Source organism: Pinus tabuliformis, chromosome 3_1, assembly GCF_031772625.1.
Source record: "Pinus tabuliformis cultivar Carrire ecotype Pingquan chromosome 3_1, CPIR1, whole genome shotgun sequence".
Classification (NCBI taxonomy): Eukaryota; Viridiplantae; Streptophyta; class Pinopsida; order Pinales; family Pinaceae; genus Pinus; species Pinus tabuliformis.
Genome location: NC_142301.1, coordinates 220,954,495 through 220,973,024, shown reverse-complemented (window position 1 = coordinate 220,973,024; position 18,530 = coordinate 220,954,495).

Genomic DNA, 18,530 nt, shown 5'->3' with positions numbered 1-18,530 from the left:
TGTATCCAACTCTTCATACACTTCCAGCTGCTTTGGGTCAGTTAGCTTATTAATCTCTTTCTCTACAAAGTCCCAGATCCAGTTCAAAATCAAAACCAACTTGATCATTTCCTTCCATGGACTATAGTTGGAAAACCCTTCCAACTTTTCCTTGTATAGCAGACCAAGCAACAACTTCAACATTGTTGTGAGCCCTTCAAGAACAATGTGACCAACTCCCTCTTAAGTTATACTTCATTGTACACACTCTAATTCATTGGCCCTTCAAAGTAGCTCTGATACCATGTTATTTTTCCATGGTATTGGAATCTAGGTTAGGATCTTAGAATCTCTAACACTACCAATCCAAATACCACAACAAACTACTTTGCATAGCGGAATATAAACAACAGTAAATCAACACGTGCACAAATATAGACAACTTTTTACAATTTTCAACAACCCAACTTTGTTATATTAACAAACTGTAATACAATTGTTTAGGGCTCCCATACCAGGGATAATGACCCTCATACATCCACTGATACAAGAATACAAACTAGGGCTTTGTTGTCAACAACTATGACAACCAAACTGCCTTGAACAAGATACACTAACCTTCTAGCTGATATAATCGAATTCACAGTTTCCTTGATCGTTTCCTGAACACATACACTGGTCCTTCTGCCTCTATCAATGGTCCTACTCCTTTAGGTCACTAAACACGGCTTACAAATCTTCCCTCTAGTTGATCATTCATCCATCAATGCATCAACACTTAGGGTCTTTTGTTGAGTTGTTCACAACTCCGTTTGTGAACAACTCTCAACTGCCCACTATTTCTCCTCAGCTCCTTTGGGACTTCTTCCCTCTAATTCCTTCCTATGCTACTCCAATGAAGATAAAATTTGACCCAAATGGCTATCACCTATCACTACAAGATGTCCTCCTCTTCAATGAACTTGGGCTAGTCAAACAACTCCCTTTGACTTCCTTATTTAGTCCTTCAAAGATCAGTCATTGAACCTCCTACCAATCTACCTCTCCTAACAATCCATGTGTCCTTCCATGTATGACACTTAGGGCCTCCTTGGGTACCTACTTGCTGCCTTCCAACATCTTTAAGGCACCCAACCAAACTATCTAAATTGGTCCTAAACTTGGACCCAACACCTAGCAACAATAGAAGAATAACATACCTTGCAAACTTTTGTGCATACCTATGAATTTTATGCTCATTGGTTAGGGAACACTTGTAGCCTACGTCATCCCTCCAACTGTGGTCAATCCTCCTTCAAAAGTCTACAATCTCATTCTCTTTACAAGCCTCTACCATCTATTTCCTTAGAAGACTGCTACAACCACCTGTTTATGCCTTTTCGGCCCTCCCAAATAACACGACAGGGGCTCGACCCTTTCTCCTTAGGTCATAGAGCTTCTCCACCTGTTCAATCAAGGAAAACCTCCACAAAAATGCACAAAATTTCTCCCTTCTCCTCAGCCTAGTCTCATACCCAACTTAGCTTATAGATTGTCATGAGAAATGATATCTAAAACAGATCCTTTCCTCCTCTTCGCTAAGTTCCAAGGTACTGCGGCCAGAACATAAGTATTCTTCCCTATCTGTGTCACTCTTATGTTGCTTGGATGAGCCCACTAGCCTCAACATCAACTTCTATTTATATGTTTGTCCTTGGGCTTTAACGAACTGTCATGAGGGCACACTTCTAAGCCAGCTGACTTGATATTTGTGCCACAAGCCCACTTGAAACATACAAAAATTACTATCTCTCTTTCTACATTTCCTTTCTTAGTGTTCTTTGTGGCCCCTAGCCCCTTTTAGGATCCTCTACAATCTCCAAGGGTTATATTGTTGCCTTCTGCAAAAAGTGTTCCTACTATAAAAAAGAGTGCAAAGGAGCAGAGAGATTTGCAGCCATCTTCCAAGCCATAGAAGCACACACAGCCCAAATCGGACTTTCTCCGAAGGAAAGTGATCTGAACAAGCTTTCCAACGGTATGCGGAAGTCCCAGAATGGACTTCTGGATCAAAGTTAGAGCAAGTTGAAGTTCTACCTCTAAAAACCAGAAGACAATGGGAAAACTTGAAAAATTATAAGTTTGAGTTCGTGTCCATCCGACACGTGTCTAATCGGCGATTAAAGGCGAAGGCATATGGTACATCGGATATCAGAGGTCCCTGGCAATGATGAGGCAAATCAGAGGTCTCACATATCGTAGGTCTAGGTTGAAATTGGCGATCGGCGATCACAACAATGCAAGACATGTCGCAAATCAGTAATCGGTGATCTTAAAGTGACCACTATAAAGGAATTGAGGAAAAAATATGTCGATAGTGTAAACTGTCAGGGGATGCCTAGAAGCAATTAACAAAATATTTTAGTAAAAAACCAAGGGGAGGCGAGACTTTTCTCTCTCCTCTAGAGGGCCACGTAGTGGAATACTATTGGTCCAGATAAGGCCACGTGGCATCTTACATCATCATGATGTGGCAGTACAGTGGACACGTGGCATGCAGATTCGGAATTTTCAGGGGTTATAAGGGGCCAGAACAGGGTGACACTTGTCACCACTCACAAGCTGACACATGGAAAAGGATGACATCATCTCACAAATCGACGATCGGAGGATGAGGAAAATCATTGTATCAAGTTTAAACCTCTGATTTAAAAACTTCGATTGAAGGGCTCTGATACAAGGACTGGCACGCAGTCATAAGGAGTCAAAGAACCAACGACTAAGCACAGAGGGTGATCAGCGGTTGGAGATCGCAAACAGTGCGATATCGACATTTTATAGAGGATCATACAAAGGTTTCTTCCGATATGCATATGGGGGAAACACCCAATATCGTGGGCCCAAAGCGAGGTGGACAGGTGGCATAAGGCGGGCGGCATGAATATGTGTGCTTTATGTATCAAAACCAATGGTTGGGCGGAGAAGTTGATAAAGGTTTTTATAAAGTAGAGAAAGTTAATAAAGGATATATATGTGTTCAAGCTTTGGCGCAGGCCCTCCCTCAACATGTGGATTGGGCCACGTCACGCGTCGCAATCGCAAGTTTTGGGAGGGTGTAACCAAAGGCGAGGTTGTGAAATCCCCGATTGCCGAGTTGCAATATTTCAAATGGTTCCAATTGCTCAAGTGTGTGGACCCATGTGTTACACATGGGGACCATTACTGATATAATGTTTCGAAGAATCAGCCCCTGTCCCAGCTAAAGCACTTTTAGCTCCAAAAGGCTTAGGCCTTGAGCCCCCAGGCCTCTATCATATAGTTTCCACCTAAGCCCCTGGGGCTAAGGCAGAAGGGGCCAATTAGAGACCGATGTTCGCAGTTTTATAAAGCATGTTCAGTTTAAAGTTCCCGAACGGCCTGAGATCTGATACGCTTGTGTGATTGTTTCACAGGGCATGATTGGCTCTTGTAGAATGTTAAAGAAGTTAAGGGGGTGAAGGAGTTGTTTGTTGTGCTCAGAATTTGTTATGGCCATCATGAGTGATTACTCCCAACTCCTGTAAGTAAAGAATTAAAGTGGTTGAGACTGAAAGCGATAGGGAACCGGCCAAGACAATATGAAGAGTAATGTGGCAGAGACGTGACTGGCTTAGAGGCCATCCAAGGAAATGGCGTGAAGATATTTTTATAGCATCATCATTTCAGTTTCGCATGTTAATTCTATTCAATTTTATTTTGTTGTTTTTACTATTCTGAGTATTGTATTTTCAAGAAAGACATCATTCTGTTGTAATGATTTGGGGCGACATAGCCCGCATGCCGAGATAGTTAGTCAAGCAGACAGTTGGATGCTCAAGCCTGAGATATTTTTGTAACTCATTTTCAAGCTCTCCCTCTCCTTATAAGGGAAAGACTTCTCTCTTACGGGACCTTTTCTTATTTTCCTAAAGACCTATCTGAAGCCTATTGTATGTTGGTTTTCTTCAAGAGATTAACACAAAGTTCCAGGTTATTCCAACTTATCATATTTGCAATATGTTCTTCTCTCTTTGTTTCTTCATATATGTTTAAAATTCTTCACAGATTGCATGTCAAGTAGCAACTAGTTGTATTTCCCTTCAGATGCAAATTCATTTAAATCAAAACATTGATGGATAATGCATGTTTCATGGTGGAAATCGAGTCTTTAAAAAGCGATCCATGCATCTTAGCATTTCACAACACTCTCTCTCACTTGTTTCTCTCTGAGTCTTGATATATAGAATCCTTAGACCTCAAGCTCTATATGATGGACACCTCTTCTATTGTCTTCTCCCATTACCTATGTTTCAACAATTAAATCGTTGCACATTCCTAATTTGATTTGGCCACCTATGAGTTGAAGATTATTTCCTGAGTACTCCTGTGTACAAGCTACTTCATATATTGTACCTTTATGAATGGTTCTGAATCAAACCCATTTGCATTATTTGTGACAAACCAAAGTGTTGCAAGTATTTAATATAAATCTGTCAAGCACTCTTTAAGATGTCCTAGGAACTAGTCTCCCCCTTCAACCCGAGGTTGTCTCTAGGAAGCTTTCATATCTCCTGAAGCACTTGTGCTACAGGTGCTAGAAAAAGTGACAACATATTTATGCTGTCGTTGTCGGGGAATGAATGTGAAATACTTTTCCCTGGGTACAACAAATCTTTGCATTCACTATGTCAGGTGAGCAAGGGAAGTGTGTGTTGAATATCCCTCACCTTGGTGACTCCACTATCTGAATTCATTTATAAACACCTTGGCGACTCCATTGTCTGTATTTTTATTTGATCATTCTAGCTTATAATAGGCCCCATACCCGCTCAGATACCTCTCAACAAAAAACGCCATCTGTATCTGACCCAGAAAGAATAATATTCAGAAGGATTTGGAAAGAAAAGACTCCAAATATTGATGTTATTATCTCTTCATTTCCTAAAACCTCCTCATCCAGTTCACATAAGGTCATAATTCATTGTTTTGAATTCCCTCCTAGAGTCCTGGTATATCCTCTCGAAAGTGATCAGCTACTCAGTGTTGCCTCCCTAGAGGTCAAAGAAGAAGTTGAGGAGATAAAAGATAAACTCCAAAGCAGTCCTACCCATAGTGTGAACAGTTTCTCATTCCACTGTCAGTCAGTTGTCTTACCATTGGTAATACCTCAGGCTCCTCTAGTAATTCAAGCACCACCACCTCTGATCCAAATGGTTGTCTAGTTTTCTTGTTGAATAAATATGCTCCCTTAAACCTACCTCAACCTTTAAATGCTATGCCACAGGACTATCTCAAGCTCCTACCCAGGTATAATGAAGAAGTTGATATAACAGCGCAGAGACACATAGAAATTTTTTGTGCCTTTGTAGAAAATCTGAATGTTGAACACCAGGATGTAGTGTTGAGGCTTTTCGTCCAATCTTTGGATGGGGAAGTCAGGAAATGGTTTAAATCCTTGCCAAATGCTACCATTAACACTTGGGAAGAAATGGAGAACTCCTTTATGTAGAAATGGGGTGAGAAGAGAGACCATGGATACATTCTCACTGAGTTTAATGCTATCAAGAAGAAATATGGTGAGGATATCTCAAATTTTATTAAAAGATTTAATAAATTGTACAACAATCTTCCTGCTGAAATCAAACCTCCACAGGTCATTGCCCGAGTAGTCTTTGTTGGGGCCTTTGATTCAGAATTCGGTTTTACTCTCAAAGAGAGGAAGTCTCCTACCTTGGACTAGATTCAAATTGATGCCCTTGAGGTAGAAGCAAACTTTACCTCCACAGGGAAGTCAAGAAGCAGAATTGACTTTGGAGATAAGAAAAGGGGGAAAGAGGAGGCATCTTCCTCAAGTCAAGGAAGATAATCTCAACAACAAAGGATAGAGGAAATGGATAAGTTGATAAAGAACTTATCAAGCAAACTGACAAAAATGGAGCTGGAGAATAAAATCCTTCAAAAGTAGAACTTCCCAGCTGCTAATTGGAGTTTTAATCCCCAATATAGAAGGCCTCCCCTACAAATAATGCAAAGGGAGAGAAAAGAGCAAGAAGACCACATTCATCCTCCATTGTATATAGAAGATGATTCGGAGGAATTGATACCTATTAAAATTGGAAACTAGGGCCAAACTCCATGTGGGTCACCTCATTTATGGCAGCTGATATTTTTCTTGGATTCCTCTCATCGAGAGGTGTAGGATTGATCTAACGATCATCTGATTCCGACATGTATTCATGGAGATATGAATTTATTTGTATTTCTTGACAATTTGTCAAGGTCGGCCAGCAAGCAAAACAGTCTTTCTCACCCCCAGTTTATCCTCAGCGTGGCATATAAAAGGAGGAGACCTTGTGGCATTATACCACTCATCTCATCATCTCATTTCTTCTCTCTCTCACTCTGATTGGGTATGCGTAGGAAGAGGAGGACACTCACATGTGGGAAAAAGGAAGGACGCAGGTCTGATCTAGGGCAGTGTTGACTAGGGTTGACCGTGGAGCAGTTGGGTTGTATTTTGACTGTGTTGACCAATGAAGAGGACTGTTTGACTGTGGTTTGGTTTGGGAAGCCTCTCCTAGGCTAGCCGCATTTCTGGGCAGCAAAGCCTTGACCTGTTTGACGATACATTTGACCAGTGTTGACTATTGAGGGCTGACTACAATGTTGGACATGCGTTGACTGTTGTTTGACCATCTTTCGTGGACTGTTTTGGGATACCTATCATCACTGTTGGAGGCCAAGTTGACCAAGGTTGACTTGAGATCATTTGTGAGTTGTTTGACTAGATTTGACTTTTCTAGCTAGGGTTTAGTCGATGATGTCATAAAATTACATAATTGTGTAATTGTACTATCTCTCTCTCTCTACTGAATTATTGAAGAATATAAGAAGAATTGATCAAAGGGTTTCCCCACATTAGGGTTTGTCCTTGGCTGGTGCCACATCTTGTGTCTCTTGTCTTGGCTTGTCTTCTACTATTTACATTTATGTTCTATCTTCATTTTACTATCATGTTGACGTGATTTCAATTCTGGAAATTAATATTGGACTAATAAGAAGATTTGAAGTAAATTCCTCTTAAGCATAGAACATACCATAATTTAACATGGTATCAGAGGTGAGGTGAACACAAAGCCCAAGAAAGAGTGAAAGAGAAATCACCAAAGATAGTTGGAAAGGTCAAAAAGCTTCATGGATTCCTCATCCCACTTCCCAGCTGAAGACAACTCCGTGAGAAGTCTGACTGTCATGGATGGAAGATGTCTCTTGATCTGACATTGGAAGAGCAAGAAGTCTTGGACTATGTGAGGGGTAGAATAACAGAGCCTCCATCAAATGCACTGGCTGCTACAAAGAACAAGTACACTAAGGGTGAAGTCAAAGCGAAGAAGATTATCCAAGACTCAATTGACAAGCATCTGGTGGCCTACATTTCCGAGTTGAACACCTCCAAGGAGATCTACGACAGACTGGTAAGCTTGTTTAAAGTTAGTGATGCAAATCAAGTTTTGTTCCTCAAAAATAAGTTGAAGGATATTAAGAAGGGCAAGGACGAGGATATTCAATCCTACTTCTTAAGGATCACTGAGATCAAGAATGATCTTTTATCGATTGGAGAAGTCATTCCTGATAGGGAACTAACTATCACTACCCTTGGAGGGCTCCTAATCGAATGGCATATATTTAGAACCACTCTTCTCAACAATGATCGAATTCCGGGATTTGAAGAATTGATGTCGAAATGCATTCAAGAAGAGACAAAGATGGTGGAGCAAGAGATGCCTTCAAGCAAAGGCAACCCCACTGCGTTCTCCTCTCATGCCAAAAGCAGAAATAATTCTGGGTCTGAAGGTCATTTCAAAGGAAAGCCGGGATCGAAGGGTGGAAGGAAGGGAAGATGCTTCGTTTGCAATAAATTTGGCCACTATGCGAGGGAGTGTCCAAATAGAAAGGATACATCACATGATGATGATCAAAATCACTACAGGGGCAACTCCAACCACAATAAAAGAAATGGTAGGTTCAATGGCAAAGGAAAGAGGAATGTATGAAATCAAGGAAGTGGTCAACCCTCCAAGAAACCAAGGAACTCCAAGTATGAATCAAATGTTGTTAACAATAAGCAAGATGAGTATGATCTAATATCGGCCCTCTCCACTACCTCTCCTACGGACTCATTGGGAAATTGGCTTATTGATAGTGGTGCCTCAATGCACTTCACTAGTTACAAGGAAGCTCTCTCTAATCTGATAGAGAAGGAGACACTTGGATTTTATTCTTGGAGACAATTCCACCTATCCCGTAAAGGGTGTAGGGAATGTTACTCTTCAATTAAATCAGGGTAACACAATCCATTTGTAAGAAGTCTTATATGTACCTAATCTCAAGAAGAACCTGGTGTCCATTTTGGCAATGGAAGACAAAAGCTACAAGGTAGCATTCATCGATGGCAAGGTATGTGTTTGGAAAAAGAATTTTAAAGATGCTTTCACTCTTGGGTTCCGGGTTGACTCTTTATATCAAGTCGGAGGAAGTCAGTTGGGATTCATGTCGTACGACACATCTCTACAGTTTGAACTGTGGCACCGAAGGTTTGCCCACCTTCATTATAGGGCTCTAGCCGATGTGAGATAGATGGTGACAGGGATGCCCGAGTTCAAAGTAGAGCCTGAAGATGTATGTCCGGGATGTGCTGAAGGAAAGCTCAAAAGGGGACCATTCCCCTCAAGCCATAGCAAGACCTCTGACATTTCGCAGTTGTTTCACTCTGACATATCTGGTATGATGCCCGTGAACTCTTTCGAAGGATGTCTATGTTATCTCACTTTTACAGATGATTATTCTCGCAAGACTTGGATATATTTCTTGAAAAAGAAGGATGAAGTGTTCTCCTAGTTTCGCCACTTCAAAGCCTTCGAGAAGAGGATCAAGATTTTAAGCATTGATAATGGGACCAAGTATGAATCCAATGAGTTCAATGACTTTTGCAAAGAATCTAGCATTAAGAAGGAGACCACAACACCATACGCTCCTGAGAAAAATGGTGTGGCTAAAAGGAAGAACTGTACGATTATGGAAGTTGATTGAGAATCAAACCGAGAAGAAGATCAAGATTTTAAGCACTAATAATGGGACCAAGTATGAATCCAATGAGTTCAATGACTTTTGCAAAGAAGTTGGCATTAAAAGGGAGACCACAACACCATACACTCTTGAGCAGAATGGTGTGGCTGAAAGGAAGAATCGTACAATTATGGAAGTTGTCTGTTCCATGCTCCATGATCAAAGGCTTCCGAAGTTTCTATGGACTGAAGCTGTGAATATCATCATATATGTTCAAAACCGATGCCCTCATCAAGCATTGGATTCCAAGGCTCCTGAAGAAATGTTCACTGGTAAGAAACCTGATGTCTCTCATTTTAGAATTTTTGTAAGTCTCGTATATTTTCATGTGCCAAAAGAGAAAAGAAGAAAATTGGGTGCATCTGGAAATATGGGAATATTTGTGGGCAATAGAAAAAATTCTAAGGGCTACAGAATCTATGCGGTTGGTCAAAGGGAAGTCGAAATAAGTCATGATGTCACCTTTGACAAAGATATGGCTCTTAGCAAGGTTGACAATCTTCCTATTCTGAGGAAAGATAAAGAAGCTGACACCAAGAAGCCGCATGAGAAGGAAGATGAAATGATGCCCGACGTTGAAGAACCTATGGATCCCATTGATCCCCCTCCACAAGAACCTTCCTCTTCTAGCAAGAGACCCTCATGGCTTAGGGGGACTCTTGAAGATGTCGAGAGACATATTGCACCTAGAGGGACTTTCCGTCAAAGCAAGAAGTCGACCAGGTATCAAGGATACTTTACCATTATGAGCACCATCATTCAAAACAAACCTACATCGCTCGAAGAAGTCGTAAAGCATCAAGTATGGAAGGATGATATGAATGAAGAATACGAGTCCATCATGAAGAATGATGTCTGGGATGTGGTCCCCAGGCCCCAGGACAAAACAGTTGTCACCTCGAAATGGCTTTACAAAATCAAGCATGGAGCTGATGGGAGTGCTAAAAAGTACAAGGCTCGCTTTGTTGCTCGAGGCTTCTCTCAAAAGGAAGGTGTGGATGATGATGAGATATTTGCCCCTGTTGCCCGATACACCACCATCTGCTCGATCATAGCCCTTGTTTCTTCGCAAGGATGGAACCTACATCAGATGGATGTCAGGACTGTGTTCTTGCATGGTTCAATTAAAGAGGAAGTCTATGTGGAACAACCCGAGGGGTTTGAGATTCATAATCAGGAATCTCATGTATGCAGGTTGAAGAAATCCCTCTATGGGCTGAAGCAAGCACCCCAGGCTTGGTATGAGAGGATCAATAGCTATTTGATGAAGCTGGGATTCAGTAGGAGTGACGCTGATCCAAACCTTTAATTTAAGGTTGAAAATGATAAGCCTCTCATATTGGTGCTATATGTTGATGACCTCTTTCTGACAGGTGCAAGCCCTCTCATTCACAAATGAGAGAGGGAGTTGGCTTCCGAATTTGAGATGAAGAAACTAGGAATGATGCACTATTTCCTAGGGCTGGAGGTCTAGCAAAAGCCAGGAGAAAATTTCCTATCTCAAGGAAAATACGTGGTGAAGATATTGGAGAGATTTGGTATGGTGGACTGCAAGCCCGTGACTGCCCCGATGGAGCTTAACTTCAAGAAGTTATGCGGTAGTGTTGCCGGCCCTGTTTTGGGAAATGCTTCTGAGTATCGTCAACTCATTGGAACATTGATGTTCTTGGTGAACTCCCATTTGGATATATGTTTTGCAATCAACACGTTGAGCCAATATATGGTTGAGCATCATCACTCACATTGGATTGGTGCTAAGAATCTTCTTAGATATCTTCGGGGCACAATCACTCATGGACTAAGATACATTGTCAGAGATGTGAGGCCGCATGGTTATTCTGATGCTGATAAGGCAGGCTGTGTGGTAAACTGAAAGAGCACTTCCGGGTGTTGTTTCTCTTTGGGTTCTACTTTGATTTCCTGGATGAGCAAGTCACAGAAGTCGGTGGCTTTGAGCACTGCTGAGGCCAAATACATTGCTACGAGTATGGCCTCCTGTGAAGTTATCTGGTTGTGGAAGCTCTTTAGTGAGTTGTTTGGTCATATGTTGGATACTACTGTGATCCTCTGTGACAACCAGAGTGGGATTCTTTTATCTAAGAATCATGTATTTCATGATTGCTCCAAGCACATCGATATCAGGTACCACTTTATCCGGGATATGGTACAACGAGGAGCGATAAGGCTCCATCATATCGGGACTGATGAACAAGTCGCCAGCATTCCGACGAAGCCCCTGGGAAAGGTCAAATTCTTGACTTTCCGAGAACGACTAGGAGTCGTGGAGAGACTCTCTTATGAGGGTCCTGTATGATACATACATTGAGCTCTAGGAGCTCCGGGGGGCTTGGGGTACTTCTTGGAGCGATGTGCAACCATAGGGTGAGTGGTTCAACCTTCCCCTAGTTGTTTTCTATGCACGAGGTGAATGGTTCAGCCTTCCCCTGTGATACCCTGTGGCGACATGTAGGTAGGATGAGTGGTTCATCCTTCTCCTATTGAGACATCCTACCCATGCTGTCTGGGACTCATGGGAAGTACCTCTCATCTGGACAATGAGTAGGGAAATGAGGATAGGGACCATAGTAGTACCGATGGACACATCATTTATCTACCATACTCCCTATGCTAGGATGACATTGATCTGGGATCAATTGGAACTGACTTCGGGTCAATAAGAGTGGTACGAGACACTCTCTTTATTTGGAAACTGGCTTTGGGTCAGTAAGAGTGATATAACTCACTCTCTTTTGGAACTCATTTCGGATCAGTAAGAGTGGCATGACACACTCTCTTCATCGGGACTAACTTCGGGTCAGTAAGAGTGCCATGAGACACTCTCTTTTATCTGGGATTGACTTTGGGTCAATAGAGGATGGTATGATACATTCTCGATCACTTCTTCTTCTTCATAGTTCAGCAAAGCAGAGTAGTGCAAGGCATTGCATTTGATGGCAGAGATAGTATGGACAAAGAGATGGATCAGCAGATGGAATTCTCCCTAGTTGAGAGGGAGTGTTAAAATTGGCAACTAGGGCCAAACTCCATGTTGGTCACCTCATTTATGGTAGCTGATATTTTTCTTGGATTCCTCTCATCGAAAGGTGTAGGATTGATCTAACTATCATCTGATTCCGACATGTATTCATGGAGATATGAATTTATTTGTATTTCTTGACAATTTGTCAAGGTCGGCCAGCAAGCAAAACAGTGTTTCTCACCCCCAGTATATCCTCAACGTGGCATATAAAAGGAGGAGACCGTGTGGCATTATACCACTCATCTCGTCATCTCAATTCTTCTCTCTCTTAGTCTGATTGGGTATGCGTAGGAGGAGGAAGACACTCACATGTGGGAAGAAGGATGAACGCAGGGCTGATCTAGGGCAGCGTTGACTAGGGTTGATCGTGGAGCCGCTGGGTTGTATTTTGACTGCGTTGACCAGCGAAGAGGACTGTTTGACTACGGTTTGGTTTGGGCAACCTCTCCTAGGCTAGCCACATTTCTGGGCATCAAAGCGTTGACCTGTATGACCATACATTTGACCAGCGTTGATTGTTGAGGGTTGACCGCAGAGCTGCACATGCGTTGACAGTTATTTGACCATCTTTCGTGGACTGTTTTGGGCTACCTATCATTGTTGTTGGAGGTCGAGTTGACCAAGGTTGACTCAAGGTCATTTGTGAGCTATTTGACCAGATTTGACTTTGTTGGTTAGGGTTTAGTTGTTGTTGTCATAAAATTATAGAATTGTGTAATTGTACTATCCCTCTCTCTCTCTTCTGAATTATTGAAGAATATAAGAAGAATCGATCAAAGGGTTTCCCCGCATTGGGGTTTGTCCTTGGCTGGTGCCACATCTTGTGTCTCTTGTCTTGGCTTGTCTTCTACTGTTTACGTTTATGTTCTATCTGCATTTTACTATCATGTTGATGTGATTGCAATTCGGGAAATTGATATTGGGCTAATAAGAAGATTTGAACTAAATTGTTCTTAAGCATAGAACATACCATAATTTAACAATACCATATACAAGTGATGTTCAAGGGAATTTGTATCCCTCTTTCTCCGATGAAGGAAAAGAACTCAGAACATATGAAGAAGAGGAGGAGGAGCTTGATGCAACACTGGATGATGACGAGATCGATGACTACTGCAAACAGTTCATTGATTTCATGCAGGCTCAGTTGCACAAGAAATACGATCTACGATCATCTAGAAAGAGATCGAGAGGACAAGATCAGAATGAAGGTACTTCCTCCCAGGAGCCTCCTAAGCCTATTGACAAGGGGAAGGGACCTATAGATCCAATTATTCCAAGAAATAAAGAGTCCTCAGATCCGAACTGCTATAAGCCTAAAGTCATCAAAGAAGGTAAATCACCTCCCCCTACTAGACTCATCCATGAAAAAGAAAAGGAGCCTGTAGAAATTAGCACTACAGAGAAAGTCCCTACCATCTTTAACCTTCAGAAAGAGCTTGAGAAATTCAAGATCCCAGTCCCATTGTCCGAGCTCTTGAAATAGCCCACCTACAAGGCCCAAGTCTCTCAGTTTATGTTTCCTTCCGCTTCAATCCAACCACTTGACAGTTTAAACCTCCAAGAAGAAAGGCCAATGGTTGTCTTTGGACCTCATGTTGAAGAACAAGATCCCTCCACTCCACCTTTTTATGTTACTCTAGTAGTACATGACCTCCTGCTCCATAATTGCATGTTGGACTCAAGAGCTTCTCATAATTTGATGCCATTGTCAGTAATGGAGCAACTAGGTCTAGAGATAACCATACCATATAAATATCTCTATTCTTTTGACTCTAAGAGGGTCAAGTGCTTGGGGATGATCAAGGACCTGGTGGTGAATTTGGCCCAGATCCCAGTGAAAAGTGTGGTGATGGACATTGTAGTTGTTGACATCCCTGCAAGGTTTGGTATGATTTTGTCCAGGTCTTGGGGATCAAATATCAGAGGTTCCATCAAGCTGGATCTTACTTATGCTACCATTCCTATCTTTGGTGGAGAGGAAAGGAGACTGTATAGAGAATCCAGATTCGTTAAAACAATCACAAGAGTTGATTGCCCAAATAATGCTCCTGTGTATGGGACAGAAAGGGATATCTCCTGCTTCATGCTAGAAGAAGATGACTTTATTCTAGAAGAAACACACAGCTCAAAGATTGTAGCAAAGTATGGAAGTTGTATTTTGATGGTGCCAATTCTAAAGAAGGAAATGGAGCAGGGGTATTGTTGATATCTCCAGAGGGTAGCTTGATTCCCCTCTCCTTCAAACTGGAATTTGAAGCCACCAACAATGTGGCAGAGTATGAAGCATTGCTACTAGCCTACAAGCAACGAAGAATCTGAACATTGACTTTGCACTGTATTTGGAGACTCAGAACTAGTGGTGAAGCAAATCAAGTATCAATGTCAAACTAAGCACCCCCGGCTAAGATCCTACAGAAATGAGGTTTGGGACTTGATCGACAACTTCTTCTTAGCTTTTAATGTCCAATTCTTGCCCAGGGAAGGAAATCGAATGGTTGATTCTTTAGCTATAGTTGCCAACAACTTCAAGCCACCACAAAATCCATTGCTCATGTATGAAATTGAAGTTAGGTACAGACCCTCAATGCCTAACAATGTGAAACACTGGCAAGTGTTTGAAGATGATGAGAAAATCAAGCGCTTCATGGAAGTCATTGGGGAATTCTCAAACTCTGTGATTGGCCAAGAAGAAGAAAAAGTGATAGAAGAATAGTGAACTGCATGGGAGAAAAATATCGCCATTCCACAGCTAAAGGGAAATGCCATTCCATGGGGTCTAGTTCCTTTGGAAAGGATATTCAAATCCAACGACGTGGCTTCTAAACCTACTGAACAGGAAGTTGATGAACAGGTGGAGGATTGCAACATAGGCTCAGAGGATGAACCCTGGATGATCAAGTTGTCAAAACAAATCCCTCAGCAATACAAACAAAGGTACTTAAATCTCTTAAAAGCTTACAAAGATATATTTCCTTGGTCTTATGACGATTTAAAGACTTTTGATATAAATGCCATTCAACATAAGATTCCTTTAAAGAGTGGGATGAAGCCTTCTAAGCAAAAAACTCAGACAAATCAATCCCCTTCTACTCCCATCCATTAAGAAGGAAGTGAAGAAGTTACTTCAAGCTAAGATCATTGTACCACTGAGGTACTCAAAATGGGTTGCAAATCTGGTTCATGTTAAGAAAAATTGAGAAATAAGACTATGTGTAGATTTCAGGAACCTCAACAGAGCTGCTTTGAAGGACAACTACTCATAATGGGTTGCAAATCTGGTTCATGTTAGGAAGAAGAATGGAGAAATAAGACTATGTGTAGATTTCAGGAACCTCAACAGAGCTTCTTTGAAGGACAACTACCCATTGCCTAAAATGGACCATATTTTACAGAAGGTAGTTGGCTTTGCTCAGATGTCTATGATGGATGGCTTTTCAGTGTATAATCAGGTAGCAGTGCATCCTGATGTTCAAAAAACAACAACAAAAAAAACCACTTTCACTACACCTTGGGGGACCTTCATGTACGCAAGGATGCCATTCGGCCTTATAAACGCAGGAGAAATTTTCTAGAGGGCAATGGACATAACATTCATAGGAGAGCAGGACAAATTTGTGGTGTCTTATCCGAACGATAACATTGTTTTCTCCTAAACATATGAGGATAATATTGAACATCTAAAACTCACCTTTGAGAAATGCAGGAAGTATGGGTTGTCTCTAAATCCTAAGAAATCCCAGTTCGTTTTGAGTGAAGGCAAGTTGTTGGGACACATTGTAGCACAAGAAGGGGTAAAGATCGATTTTAAACGGGTGGAGGCTATCAATCATATTTCCCTACCAAGAAATAAAAAGGAGATCCAAGTCTTCTTGGGGAGGATTAATTTCTTGAGGAGATTTGTGCCTAACTATGTAGAAATAGTGAAAGGCATTACGAAGATGTTGAAGAAGGAGAACAAAGTAAAGTGGAACCTAGATTCCTGAGAATCCTTCTCCAGAATCAAGAGACATTTTGCAGAGGCTGTGATTTTAGTCAGCCCGGACTATTCAAGGCCATTTTACATCTTTTATTTTGCCTCCCCCCATGCTATAGTCGTTGTGTTATTACAGAAAAATAAGGAAGGCCATGAGCAACCTATAGCATTCTTCAACGAGGTGTTGCGAGATGTTGAACTGAATATAATATATTAGAAAAACAGGCATATGTTGTAGTCAAAGCTCTAAAGGCTTTTAGAGTTTATGTTTTACACTCAAACATCGCGGCTTGTGTCCCAACAGCGGTTGTTAAGGACATCTTAGTGAAATGGGACAATGATGGTAAAAGGGGTAAGTGGATTGCAAAAATCCAAGAGTATGACATGGATGTAAAGCCCACTAAACTCATTAAAGGACAAGGGTTGGCCAAAATCCTATCGGAGTCTAGGCCTTGGGGATCAACCTTTTAACAGAAGAAGATGAATAGGGGACAGAACCCATGATCAAGACTTCAGTCCAAAAGATTCATATCAAATATGAAACCTCTGCCTGGTATCAGAATGTCATCCACTATCTCCTATTTTTTAGGTGCCCAGCAAAGATGGAAAAATCCAAGTACAAAGCATTGAGGGCTCAAGCCCAAAAGTTCGTTATATCCAATGGGCAACTATACTGGAAAGACTCGGTGGGAATTCTATTGTTGTGTTTGGTTGAGATAGAAACTCAAAGAGTGATGGATGAGTTCCATAGTGGCATTTGTGGGGGGCACTACAACTAGAAGACCATGCGCATAAGATATTGAAAGCAGGGTTCTATTGGCCCAAACTATTCAGAGATGTTCACTCTTATGTTAGGTCATGTCAGTGTCAGATGGATGAGTTCCATAGTGGCGTTTGTGGGGGGCACTACAGCTAGAAGACCAATGCGCATAAGATATTGAAAGCAGGGTTCTATTGGCCCAAACTATTCGGAGATGTTCACTCTTATGTTAGGTCCTGTCAGTAGTGTCAAGTGTTTGCTGAAAAGCAAAAATTAGCTCCACTCCCCTTGATCTGGATTTGTGTAGAAGAACCCTTCAGGCAATAGGGATTGGACTTTATCGGAGAGATACATCCCCTTTCCAGTGGCTAGCACAAGTGGATCCTCACAGCGACTGACTATTTCACCAAGTGGGTAGAAGCAGTGTTTTAAGATTCGGCCGAGTTGGTCCGAGTCAAGGCCTCACCGGGTCGGACTCAAGGCCTCACCGCGTCGACTCGGCCAGTGAATCGGTTCGGTCGGCCGGGTTATTACCAAGCCGGCCAAGTTGTCTAACAACTTGGTCGGCTCGATAATAACCCGACCAACTCGGTCGAGTCCGAGCCTACTCGACCGGGTTGGATGACAGTGGCCCTTGAATTAAAAAACAACGATTTTTTTTAATTTTTTGCTTTTGGGGGACTCCAAGGTTTTCACGATGATACTTTAATGGTTTTTTGTCCCTAAATAAGTTTATCTTGCTTGATCTTAATGTTAGGATATTCCGACACATAGGATATAGTTAAGTTCAACTTGGTCTAGTATAGAGTTAGGTTAGAGTTAGGTAAAGTGTGTTTCTTTACCGTTGTACATTTTGTAACTTACAATCCGACGGTCACGATATGTAGTGATCCGACGGTTCACTCTCACCTCGGTATTACCGACACTTGATCCGTGGCTTGACACCCGATTGGTCCATGAGTTCTATTTAAAGCGCATGGAGGGTCATTGTTCGGGTAATCCGTGCATGAGAGAAGCTTATGTAAATTTTCATTCTTTGATTAATAAATTGCCTGTAGTACCCACGTTGGGACAGGCCGTGGACTGTTTCCCTCCTTGCACTTTGAGGGTTTTAACCACGTCAAAAATACTGGTGTATTGATTTGAGATCTGGTTGTGAGCGGTGTCCTTTTGGTGTTCTTTCTGAGGAACTTACCCTGTAAATTCCTACATGGTATCAGAGCTATTTGAGGGCCGCGTCCGTTGGTGATCCAAATCTGAAGCCGGTAGAACTGCATGCGGCTGTTGTTTCTGATTGCTTTCGGGCCGAGAGGACTACTCTGTTGCGTTCGGAGCATCTGTTCCAGTGAGCAACCCCTTTCGTTTCACGCGAAAAGGTTTCCGGTAGCCCTAGCTGCGTCATTTTTCAGATCGGGAGGTATACAGTGTTTTCTTTGCAGTTTACTGTTATTTTCTCTCTGCTTATTTCGGTTTCGGTTTATTTAGCCCTTTTTTTTTAACCGGATCTATACCTTTCATTTTTGCGTATGCTCTTTGCCCTGCGACTCTGTGCGATCTGGGCAAATCAGAAACAGAAAGGAAGGATTTTTCTCATGCGTATGCTCTTTTCCCTGCACCTTAGTGTGATCTCGGAAAATCAGAAACATTGAGAA